This window comes from Nilaparvata lugens, chromosome 2, assembly GCF_014356525.2.
Source record: "Nilaparvata lugens isolate BPH chromosome 2, ASM1435652v1, whole genome shotgun sequence".
Classification (NCBI taxonomy): Eukaryota; Metazoa; Arthropoda; class Insecta; order Hemiptera; family Delphacidae; genus Nilaparvata; species Nilaparvata lugens.
The window spans coordinates 20,582,031-20,595,596 of record NC_052505.1 but is presented as its reverse complement, the minus strand read 5'-3'; the positions used below and the strand labels follow the sequence as shown (position 1 = coordinate 20,595,596).

General features: G+C 34.6%; 1 protein-coding gene across 1 annotated transcript in view; it reads left to right on the top strand.

Annotated features, from left to right (window-relative positions):
- The first annotated feature begins 4,537 nt into the window (after window positions 1-4,537).
- LOC111053516 (lachesin) overlaps window positions 4,538-13,566 on the top strand; it is a 338,283-nt gene continuing 329,254 nt past the window's right edge. The window contains exon 1 of the mRNA XM_039420759.1: window positions 4,538-4,657. The gene's annotated coding sequence lies outside the window, so the exon portion shown is untranslated. The remainder of the gene's footprint in view (window positions 4,658-13,566) is intronic.

Below are 13,566 nucleotides of genomic sequence, written 5' to 3'. Positions count from 1 at the left end.
AGTAGAACTCAGAATATCTAAACTCAGATTAACGGTTCATAAAATTCCAAATTTCAATGAGAGATGAAAATTTATTCAAGAATTAATGACGAATATTCCAAGCCAATACGTGCGTGATGCATGGAATAAATATTATTCAAAGGATCGATGTATATTATTTAAAGGAAAGATATTATTCAAGTGAGTAATAATCTTTCATTGCTCATAATTTCGAAAAATCCACTCTCAAAGTACCATCGTGTATGAAAATTTATTCAAATACAATGGCTCTTCTAGATGAGGTGAGAATATAGATTACTTGTGAGATATTCCATGAATTGAGTCAGTTCCAAAACTCACCAACTCCATCTTTAGACATTTTTCAGGTGGCTGAAAAACTGTTGAATGAAAATATTCACAGTTATGAAATAGTTATCTGGAGTGAAAAGTACGACTTTTTCTCCCTGTGGGAAAAAGTTTGAAGCCCGAGGCGAAGCCGAGGGCAACAATTTTCCTGAGGGAGAAAAAGTATTCTTCGCTCGTGATGTACACAACATTTTTCCTCCATCTACATTTTTTTATAGAAGCTGCAAATAAAATCATTTTAATAACTTACGTATTGGTGACAATGTTTCCTAACAACATAACCTACAATCTGAAACCTGAAAACCGGTCGGCTGATTGGCACTGCCGATTGCGCTATCTATCGACAAAAGTTGTAACAATTATATCAGCTCAGCGGCTACCAAAAATGGCTGACTCCAGATCACGAGTTTCAGATTTGAATTGCAGTTTACAGAACAAAAATATTTGTTTTCTGGTATTTTGAATGGAATAAAATTTTTTAAAAATTGTTGAATTTTTATCGTCTACTAATATTAAGAATATAATATCATACAAACATATATTTCATGAGTTGATCAAATTTCTTGTTGTGGCATTGAATTCAGTTGACTCAACGACTAACACCTCTATAATTACGCTTTCTCATCTGAGCTTAGACCTTCTAACCTATTAAAATGTGAGTTTTTGGAATAGAGATGCTTCCCATGTTATTTAAATGGTGTCACTTTTCCTCCCTAGGGAGTTTTTCTGTCTTTTACTACCGAGAGCGAAAAAGTGACACTCTAGTATTTTGTTTCAGGGGGTAAAGTAAGTACTTTAGACAGTAGGTGGGGGAAAAAAATATTAATGAGTGATCCAACTTTCAAAGTACACCTGCATGGAATTTTATAATGAGATTCAAAAATGTGATGTGAGAAAAAATTTCAAATATAGACTTGGTGAGTTTTGAAACAGGATAGGGTTTTTAGATAGTTTTGTTGCAGTAATGAATGGATTTAGTCAGTTTTGTTGCAGTTTACAAGTATTATGTTTTGATACGTTTTCAAGATAAGAACAATATGAATAGGGAATATCTAATAGATTCCCATATGAAATGGAATAAGCATTATAAAACAGATTATTTATATTAAAAATTCGTCCACTAGTGTCAAAATGTCATCTTCCATTAGTACCACTTCATCTTGGTCATGCTCAGCCTCTTCAATTCTCTCATTAGAGATATCAGTATAAAATTTCGTCTAACGAGAATTTGGTCTCTCAAACGAGAGAGGGTCCCAAATTGAAAATGGAAATGAAAAATTACACCTTAGAAGTACATAATGAAAGCAATACAAATTGTACAACATGATACTACAAAATGAAATGCCGATTGAGTATTTGCATCTCGAGGTACTAGACCTGTTTGAGATGGTGATATAAAAATTGATTACAAAACTAAAGCTGAAAAGTAGTTACTGAGGCCGACATTCGCATATGAAATGTCACATATTGCATAACAGTATCAATGATTTATCAATTTTAGCTTCGAAGTATATTGTACAATAAAATTATGATATACAAGTTTATAAGGCTACATAAGAATTTTAAAAAGGTTAAAAAGGTTTTATTCTCACACTCCAATTAATCGAATAACACAAATCAATGAATAAATAAATAACGGTAGGCCTATTACCAAGGAATACAAAACATAATTAAGTTATTGGTAATAAAACTTGATCTTGATGGCGTTGAGCGGGTTGCCTATCCCACAGATTGCAGGCGATTGGCGCTATACACAGTATAAACTAGTTTCAGTGAGGAGCTAGTAGTAATAGTTGAAAGGATAGTTGAGGAGATAAAGGATGGGCTTCTGTTCATGTAGTTTTAAGTTTTCATGAATCCAAAGAAACTTGACTAATGCTAACTTTACTCAAGATATTCTGTACAAATATGAGACATCATATCACACATCATTACACATCATGTGTAAATTTGAGAATTGTGTAAATTCAACACAATTCTAGTTCTATCGTGGTACATCTCTATAATTATATTATATAAAAATGAATGTCTGTTTGTGTGTTTGTTAGTTTGTTTGTTCCCTATAGACTCGATAACTACTTGACAGAACGGCATGAAACTTCGGGAATATGTTGTGTGATTATTGGGGATGGTTTCTAACCAGAAATTTCAATAGGGGGACTAAAAATAATTATTATAAATATTATCTAATTATCCATTTTACAGACCTATGTTTTTGAAATTTTAAGTGGCTACTACTTATAATTCAGCATCCAAAGTTACCAGCTGTATAATAAACAAGTCACCCTGTGATCAATTGAGTACTGGTATTGGAACGGTGGATTGGAGTTGAAGTTAGTGTACCGTAGTTGATTGGTACCAGCTGTAGATAACCGTTCCTTAAGGTGCGTACAGATTTACGCGCCGCTAACATGTTCGCGGCGCGTATATCTGTACGCACCTTTAGAAGACCTCTACAAATATAACTTTCACTCCCCTATCATTGAGAAACTGGAAAATGATTATTCATCACATGAAAGAGGGTTGTTCATATTGCAATCATCAATTACTGAAGAATGACAGACTAAATTGATTTTTTTTTTAAATTTAACTTAGTTTATATTCATCCTAAAATTGAAGATGGAAAGAATATGGAATTATGTGGAATTCATCGTACATCGCATATTTCCTGGACCATCTATCGACAATCAACAACTATAAAAACATTAAATTCATCTTTGAAACACTGATTTAACCTACCGGTATCTATTTTTCTAATTCAACACTTTACTGATAGATATTACTACCAATTGATTGAGAATATGTTGCAATGTCGGAATAATATATGCTGCATGACTAAGCACATAGGAAGTCCGTATTGAGATGTAAATGAAAATATTGATTGTCAGATAAATTTCATGATTCACCAAATAAAGTCAAGTGTGACATGAGATACATTGACTTTTTGGCTGTACGAAGTTCGCCAGGTAAGCTAGTTATCAATATACAATAGTATATATGTGACATCACATTTCATAAGCGGGCTGGCATAGCTCAAATTGATAGTAGCGAGCAGCAATATCGATAAGATAAGATGCCAGCCAGCTATTACTTCGATTCAAACAGCTTTAATATAATAAAAATTCATTTCAATACCTTATTATAGCTGTCAATGTATATTTCTAATTATTATATACTCTCTCTCGGAAAGGTGTTCTTCAAATTATCCTTCTACCTCCATGTTCATTATCTAGTCCTCTTACATTGAGAGTTCTCTCTTTTACAATTGAGGGTGCTTACCTCCATAACTTTGGGGAAATATTGGCTTACGGCGTTATCTGCCAGAGTAACGGGACTCTCTCCCGGCAACTGAGAAGGAGCTCGGCCTGTGTTTTTCGTCACTCTTCTCCTAGACTTCTCGGGACTCGCAATCGTAAAAGTGTGTGGATAATCGAAGTGAATAAACGGTTTAGTGAATACGCGTGTGAAAGAAGGCTGGCGGACAGAAGACTACCTAATGCTCTACCGGAGGATTGCTGTCCGGGGACGAATGCTTAAAAAAAAATCGGTGAGTCCATTCCGATTTATCGAATTGAGGACCCTTAGGTCAATCCCAAATCTCACAACACATATTCAGCAAATTTGATTGTGGATCACCATAATGTGAGTGTTTCTCATGAAGAATATAATATTTCACAAATATTAATATAGTAATCTAAAATAGAACGCAAAACTCAACATGTTTAGAATTTCATCAATTTTATCTCAAACATGCAGTTTCTAATGAATATTCACAAGTGAAACTCTCAACCACACATTGACCGAGTGTGAACCATCAATAGGCGTCATTATTTGACCAGAAACGGATTCTGGTCAAGTAGATAAAATGCTTTGATACTTTGACGTCTTGCAGTAATGTCATGTCCGGTGGTGAGTTGCGATTGTGTTAGCGAATGTTCGTGTAGATTCCGTGTACGTGTGCGAACGTGTGTGTATGTTTGCGAATGTTTGTGTGAGTTTGGTGAGTGTGTGGAGCCGAGGCACAAAAAGGGGTCCCAGCAGCCGTAGCTACTTTTTGAGCGTGCTGCGCGATACTTGATGAAATTGCATTCCAGTGCAGAAAGCCGTGAGTTTGGGGGCGGCGGACGAGGAAGTGGTGGGGGCGGTTGTTCACTGGTGCCGCCCCCAAGTTTGTAGCGCTCTCACCAGTCGCTGCCCGCGTGGCTTGTGCGAACGTCACGCTGTCCTGTCGCTCGCTTCGTCGGTCGCTCTACGCTCGCTCGCTACGTTACATCGTTCGACGATCTCGTCACATAGCTGCTTCACGAAAACGGTAAAAAAACTGTAATTTCGTGCATTAAAGCCCATATCCCACCGATATAATTCTCCTATTCCTGTTATCCTACACTTTGAAACAATTTCTCAACTTCAAACTCTGAAACTTGTAGATCAAACTATAAAAGTAATATAAGTAATTTCAGATGCTCGACAAGCTGCTTCACGAATACGTTAAAAAAAACTAAATTTTCATGCATTAAAGCTCACTTCCTATAAATATTATTCTTTCATCCCTTCTATCCTTTACTTTAGAACAATTTCTCAACTTCAAACTCTGAAACTTATAGCTCAAACTATAAAAGTAGTTTAAGGAATGCAAGTTCCTTGCTCTCGTCGCGAAGCCGCTTTACAAAAATGTTGAAGATACTGAATTCTCTTGCATTGGATTGCATACCTCATCGATATTATTCTCTCATACCTTATTATCCTCCACTTTAGAACAATAATTATCCAACTTTGAACTATGAAAGTAATTGATCACAGTATAAAAGTAATAAGTATAGTATTTTTATGGATGTCATGAGATCCAATTCAATACAAATGCTCTCAAATACCTCCAATGAGTTACTTCAAAAATCCTTCATATACGTTTCAAATACCTCAAATAATTTACTTCAAATACCTTCATATACTTTTCAAATACCTCAAATAAGTTACTTCGATACTTTTCAAATACCTGGAATAAGTTACTTCAAATTCATCAAACTTCATATACTTTTCAAATACCTCAAATAAGTTACTTCAAATACCTTCATATACTTTTCAAATACCTCAAATAAGTTACATCAAATACCTTCATATACTTTTCAAATACCTCGAATAAGTTACTTCAAATTCATCCATATACATCTCAAGTACTCACAAAAGAAATTTATTATAGTCTATATTCTTATTGTTTAATCTCTTCACAACGATCTTAAACTTACGATGAAAAGTGGTTAAAATTAGGGTACAGGGAGCGGTCAGTATTTCCGAGCTCCAGCGGTCTTAGAAGGGTATGGATATCCATATCCTCCAAAGACCGTTTCAACCGCTGGCTGCTGAATACTCTCTGTATGGACATACCCTGAAAAATTGAAGTATGTAGTATCGTCAAGACATCAACTTCATCCATAATCCCTTTGGTATGTGAACCTTTCACTGACAATCATTATCATATAGTGTGGTGTATATCCTTATAACAATGAAATTATGGGGACCTGCAGTCTGAGCTTGTTTGCGTTATTCAGAGGAGATAATAGAGAGATAACCAGCAGGTTTGGTTTCTCCACTGTGTACTTACTTCTTGATTCCCTCTTGTTGATTTCTTCAACTTGTTAATATTGGCTTTAAATTTCAGCTCTTGGTGATAGAACTTTTTCTCACGAAACCATGAAAATCTTACTCAAGAAGTTGATGAACCTACAGAATTATATGAACCTTTTAGATTCATGCTGAACTTTTTAAAACAATCTTCATGAAACACTCCTAAATCCTAGGTGAAACGTTCCTTCATCAAATTTGTCTCGTTCTGTCAAGATGTTTTTGATGGGATAGTTGAATTCAAACGCACAATAGTTGAACATGAATCGTGAAAGTATTATCTATTCGAAGATTATCCTCAAGATCCTTCTATACTTAGTTCCAAGTCTCTACTCAACTCCCAAGCTGTTTATTGCATTTTTCGAATGATGAATTCGATTTGTGCTAATGGTCAGTTTCTTGGCGTCATAGAAACCACTGTTTCATTGAGTTTTCCGAACTTAAGTTATCCGATCTTAGTTCGGAGGCAGTGTCCAACTGGACTCGCATCTCTAAAACGGTGATTTACAAAATGTGTTTTTCAGCATTCGAAAATCATCAACGAAGCTAATTAGTGTGTGTGACTCACCATCATTTGATCATGCCATCTGGAATTATTTATCATCTGCATCTCAACATTTTCGTAGCCACTTACCAACAAGATTGAGAAGTTTGATATCCAAATTTTCATCCAAGATTTGATTATTCTTCAATTGAAGTCGAACAAACATTACGAGAGAGGAATATACTGTGCTTCTTGAATATTTACAAGCAAAATTCACCGCTGAAGAATGTCAAGAATGCAATTCGATATAATTATGCTTCTGGAATCTATATAAAATTCTGTTCATGATCAAATTCATATTTAATTCCTATCTTATTATATATAATCAGATCTCATTTGCCCTACTGACTAGGAACAAAACTGATCACTGATGCTCCCAGGACTGATTGAAGGCCACCTTTGCTTTGAAATAGACCCAGTTCGGAAATGTTAATTCTTCACCAAAGTTGTTCCTGAAAAGCTAGGGAAAAGCATGAAAACTAGCATGAAAGTATAACAGAATCTCCTTACAGATATAATTAGCGTTGCAACAGTTGATGAAAAGTGAAAGTCTGTACGCACCTCTATGTTTTAGTTCACTTGATGCTTCAGTTACAGTAAAATTCTGTGATATTTACTCGAGATAGTTCTCCAAAAAAATAAACGTGACTGCTGAATTCGAATCTGTTTTCTTCAAATGTTTAAACTCTCAGATAATCGGATAATAGAAGAAAGAACAAATTAATCTCATTTGACGATTTTCCCAAATTATAGCGATGAATAATGCATGATTGTTTAATAAGTTCACAATTGGAAGCTTTCCAATACGATAATCTACTATTCTTTGAAAAAAATTATTGAAGAATCGAATATTTCTGAGAACTTTCTGATCCTTCGGATATCGGAATTGGATTTGAACGCTGGTTGGCTAAAAAAGTATACAGATAAGATAAGATAAGATATTTATTGATAATTGTTACAAGGTTGTTGCCTATGGTAACATTTACAAGAATTGACAGTATAAAATTAAATGAAACTTGAGAAATGAATAATACAGTTCCGCATCAGTATTAATCAATTACAAATATTGAAGAATATAATATTGTTCATATTGAGCCATCAACACTATACTAGATCACATTAGCAAACTAAAGCTGCTATTTGCATCCATCTGGAATGAAACTTATCATGGAAGTATACTATGAAAAATTAAACTACATAATAAAATACAATAGAGGGTAGATGGAATAGGTAATAAATAGACTATGAAGGTGGTCCTATCACAAAACACTGTGATCAGACTTTTAATAAAAAAAGATAAGTGATAATGAAACTGTGCATGAAATAGGAGCAATGAAATGAGATCATGAATGCACCAAACCCTGCCAATCATAATGACCTTATGCTAATGTATCATTTATTAATAATGACAGAAGCCTCGATTAGAACAAATAGAAGCTTGGTGAAAAAATCAATTCAGGTGATAGATTGTTCCACAGTCGGGATGCCACTACAGCAGATGATGGAAAAGTTATTTGTAAAGATTTCAATTCGTTCCAAATATTTAGTGCTGGACTAGTAAAACTCCACTGTAATTTAATTATCAGTTATATATTAAAGGCCTAATTCCGCCAAAAATGTTTCACGTCATTCTAAGAAATTACTACTCCAGGATACAAAGTTCATAGCACAAGAGAGTCTTGTGCATTTCTCTGGTTGGAGTGATAGTCCTCAAGATTCACATCCTCAAAAAAATAACTACAAAGTTGCTAGAGACTGCAGATAGAAGGACAATTTATCGCTTGTACAGAAATTGTGAATACTAGTTCAATGCTCTCTTGGTCTCAATGGATGACATGCTATGGTCTCAATGGATAACAGTCTCTCTTTATTTCGAGAAATCCTACAACTTACAATTTGCTGATGATTTACTGATCCATCCTAGCAAACATAATTATAATTATGCAGTTTAACATGTGGTTGAAAGATTTGACATCATCATTTGATAGACCATTTTGTGTGTCCAAATGATGGTTTATCATTCGAGGTTTGAAGACCTCCTCATGAGTTGAGAACAGTATACTGTTCAATGAAACATATTATTATCTTGATGGACCAAACTGGAATATGATCGTAGTTTGTACTGGCAAACTCATTGAAATAAATCAACATCATTTCTTCTTTTCACAATCGATCCCAAATAAATGTTATGTACTTAAATAGTTCATGGGAAACTGAACCCATTTTCAAGTGAATGTGGTGCATAGATCAACCATGAGTAATGTACGATGGAATAATGATTGTACTGAACTATTCAAAATAGGTTGGACATCATTCCGTGATGTTTACAAATCAGAATTTGCCTCGGATAATTAGAATTGCGTCACTCTGATCAAACAAGTCGTCATTGACGATCAACATTATTGATTTAAGTTTACTCGTCACTCAGAATAAACAGAGTTTTGCATGCTCATGTTGATCAGTGCTTGTTGAGCATGTTATTGAAGCATGAAATTTCCGGGTATAATTTCTTTCAATAATACTTGAATCTGACAAACGGATTAGCAGTATTTGATTGTAATAATCACTATATTTCTTCAACGAGCCGTGAAGTATTCATAACACTTTCATGAAGCTACTATAGAGAGGTCCACGTTGTAATGGCAGTGCTTGATTAGCAATGGTATAGCTATCCTTGTCTTCCATTCTACAATTTTATACTTCCATAGAATCGACTGATTTTTAGACGTTGGAATTCAACATCGAAATAGAATTTGGAAGATATTTCGGTGGAGGGCGAGGGCGCTCAATCTCACCCACTTAAAAACCACGGATGGGAAAGATTATAATTTTTTTTTTATTCGAGCAAACCCAGATTCTTTTCATCCTTCCAGAATTTTATTTATTCATTTTTCATTTATAATTTTCACAAAGTAGCACTGATTGGAAAAGAAAAACTAAGGATACTCCTTGTACCATCTCTCTCCCAAATTTAAATAACATTTAAAAGTCCGAGATAGGGATATGGTTTCACTTTTCTAAAATGTGGTCCATTTCCACTAAAAAACAACGAAAACTGAGAATTTTAAATTTTGATGGTTAAAAACAGAATAAAAACAAAATTATCACACTCAAATCACCATTAATTGGAACATTTTTGCGTAATTCAATAAAATTTAGAACCATAAAAAACACAACTCACTATGGTAAACTTCCATAAATAAAACTCTCAGTGTTTCAGTTAACAAGGGCGCCCTCGCCCTCCACCAAAATATCTTCCAAATTTTATTTCGATGTTGATTTCCAACGTCTGAAAATCAGTCAATTTTATGGAAGTATAAATTACAACAATTTCATCTCACTTCTCATACGTACATTTTTTTGGCATGGCGCCTTTTTCAGAGAATCTTTTTCCAAGGTTTCCAGTATTTCTTCGCATTATTGTATGAGTAAAGGAACTAACGAAACAATGTTTTAGAATGTTACTATGATCTAGAAAGTAAAAGTGAACAAACACCTTTGAATCTATGATGCGTATTTCCAAAGTCTCATGGGGAATGTAAACTCATAATGGAGGGATGAGGGAGGCGGGTTTTTTATTTGTTTATGTTTTTTTACCAAACTGTTTGAATACTTACTCTCATTATGTATTGCAATGGGAGGCGGGCTTCTTATTAATATCAGAACATTTTCTTACTGAGAGCTTTCAGAATTTTGTTGGAATTTTTTTTTGGTACACAATTTTAGTTTCCACACAAGACTTTTCAATTGGAGTTAGAGGACGGGTGACGAATTCTTTTCTAGAGATTTTTTTTTGAGAGGATAGATGATATTGTGCAATGCACTCTCTATTTCGCACCGTTCGATCAATCTCGAACAATATTTTGTTAGATATTAGGGGTATTCACAATGTTGGAGTTAGCTGGCTAAGTCGAGCTATTCGCTATCTCCAGCTATTTGCTAAGTCTGTGTTAACTCAATGCTATAGTGGTACGTTAGAAAAAATTAACAGACGAGATAGCATAGCGCAGGTTTGAGTCCGCCAACTCTAGCTATCTCTAAAAGGCTGCCATATATTGAAAGGCTATGTTAAAAGGCTGCCATATGTTCATAATCTTACTTTTTCAAACTAACTTCAAGTTACACGAATTATCCGCTTGGATCGCCACCGCAGTTAGCTAATAGCAGATGGTTATAGATGGAGCGTTCACAATCCAGAGTTATCAAATAATAGCACTTTAGCTAGCTAAAACCATAGAGAAACATTAGCGAAGTAGATATCCCATGGTATGGGGAATTTATGTCGCAACTTTTACTGTTATCTCAAGCCGATTACTGTCGATTATTGTAAATTTTTACTGTTTTGTTGGGGTGAGAGTATATGAACGGCAGAATTTGAGAGACTACCAGTGTCACACAGCTTCATGGGAAAGAACTGAGTGAACTTTCGGCTTGGGATAACAGTAAAAGTTGCGACATAAACGCCCTATACCATGGAATATCTACTTATGCTATCGTTTCTCTATGTTATAATCATATTGTGAATACCCCTAATGATGCTGCTGACTCTATGAACTGACAAAATAACAGCTGCATATTAATCGTCTTACACTATCTATCATGGATCATCTACAGTGAGATGAAAACCGCCGCGTTTTACTACTATTTTCAGGTTATTCAAGAATTCCATTACTATCTCGTTGTTGGCAGTTGGCTGCATTGTTCATTCACGGAAGCTGAGGTGAATCACTGTTCAAAGTTTTGAGTGACATGATAATGGTTTTGACGTGAGGTATGCGTGGGCATATGGTCACAAGCTGTCGACCGTCCGATTGTGTTGAATGAAAATGAGATTAGTTGCTTCTCTAAACTGGATTCTATGTCTATGTGCACCGTTACATAACCTGCAACTTGAAATGCACATGCATTCAGGCTTATTTCATTACATAGGTACCACTATCTGTCATGAATATTCGCTTCATTATCTTAATAAATTGTAATGAACATAAATATGAGTGGATGACAGAAGTTGAGAGATGCAAATTTTGGAGAAATCTGTTATTCTGGACTTATGCAATATCCCCTTCCATATTCCGATTGATAATATCCAAATATAGCGTACAGTGAGAGAATTGAAACCTCATGAATGAAATAGAGAATGAAGAGAGAGAGACTCAGTACCAATTATGTTGTTTATTATTTCTCGATTCATGGTTGATTCTAGTTATGATCATTGATTATTTGATCATGATTGAGATATTTTTATGATCATGATTGTTATGTATTGTAATGATTGGCTGAGAGAGAGTTTAAGAGGATACACTTAACTCGACATCTCTCACACTTAATTTATTTTCGCTTAGACATAATATTTTGTTTGAATTTTTAACTTTTTTTACGGTTAAATGCTGAAGGGGAGGGTATCCTTGATACCCTCTCTGAGAATGGACTTCTTAAGGACTAAAGTTCACCGTTTCATGTGAAAACATTACAGTAGTACCTTAACTTTTGCATTTTTCATCATTATTCTTGCTCAATATTATTGTAGAACTCATTAGTTCAATATGATTCACCATGTCATTTTACCGCTACTGGTATTTATTTTCAATGCTAGAAGGTAAGTTGAATTATGTTTTGTTAAACACATGAATAAAGGAATCTCAATCTGAATCTGAAACTCCCACATACACTCACATTCCGTTGATGGTCAATTGATTCAGAAGTCCTCAAAGTCAAAGTTCCTGGGATTGACAATAGACCAACGATTGTCTTGGAATTTCCACGTGGATGGTGTATTGAAGAAGATGAACTCTGGACTCTATTCACTCAGGGTGTTGTCCAAATATTGCAGCCAGACAACTTTGAGAACCATCCAACATTCATTCTCACCTGTCTTTTGGGATAGGTCTCTATAGAGGAACATCTATTGGAAACTTGGAAAAATTATTCATATTACAGAAGAAAGCAGTAATCTCAAGGTTATGTTTCAGAGAGGTACGAAAGAAATTTAAAAGCCTTAACATCTTGACCGTCCATGGACTCTATATAATGGAATGTATTCTGACTCTAAAATTTGAAAAATGGAGGATATGTGAATCATCAATATTATACCCGCTCAAGAAGAACGTATGCACTTCAACAACATGGGAGGCAATTATTTGTAAAACGCCCCTCCTACATGGGAGCTAAGTTTCTCAATCAGCTGCCAATCAAATTCAGAGAGAAGGATGGTGCAGATTTTAAGAGAGAATTGAGAAAATATTTAATTTCAATCAGCCCATATTGTATACAACACTTCCTCAACTGATTATTGTGAATTATTATTATTTATATTGTGACACTATTTATATTGTATGAATGAATAAAGAACTATTTGATTTGACACTCTCACATCAGCCCCAAGTTACGAGAGAACTGGCAATGGGGCATTCCTCCAGATGATAATCGCTCTTGTAATTTCTCTTGAGATTTTAACTATGTACTCCATTATAATAACATTATATTCTACATATTATATTTACATTAAAATCCCCATTATAATTATTATAATTTACATTATAATCCCCCTTATAATATCATAATTTACATTATAATCTTCATATATTAAGGTGAACTCCTACAATATCTCTGTTCATAGTTTAAATCTCATGAGAAATTTCAAATATTGTCAGTTCCACATAAATTATTTCAGCCAAACTCAAGTTTGAATGCAGTAAGGTAACATCTTTACTAGTCTTCTTGGTTAGACTGAGACTTATTTTTTCATAAGACTTCTCACAGGTTGTGAATCTGTTTATTATCCTACGATGCAGGGTAAAACAGTTTAAAGGTCCCTGGAACTCTTATTGAATATAGCCTACCATAGAAGCATTCAATAAAACTTTGTTTGCTTTATTCAAGCGGAGTATGGCCTCTTCTGACTTGCAATTTGTGTAAAAAAAACAGTTTATTCAACCACTACGCACTGCAATATTCAATTACTGTTTAACTTGGTTAGTTGCTTTTTATGCATCGACTAGGGCTTTCAGAGAATACCGACATCGAACATGATGTTATTGTGGTCACCATACGAGATTTTA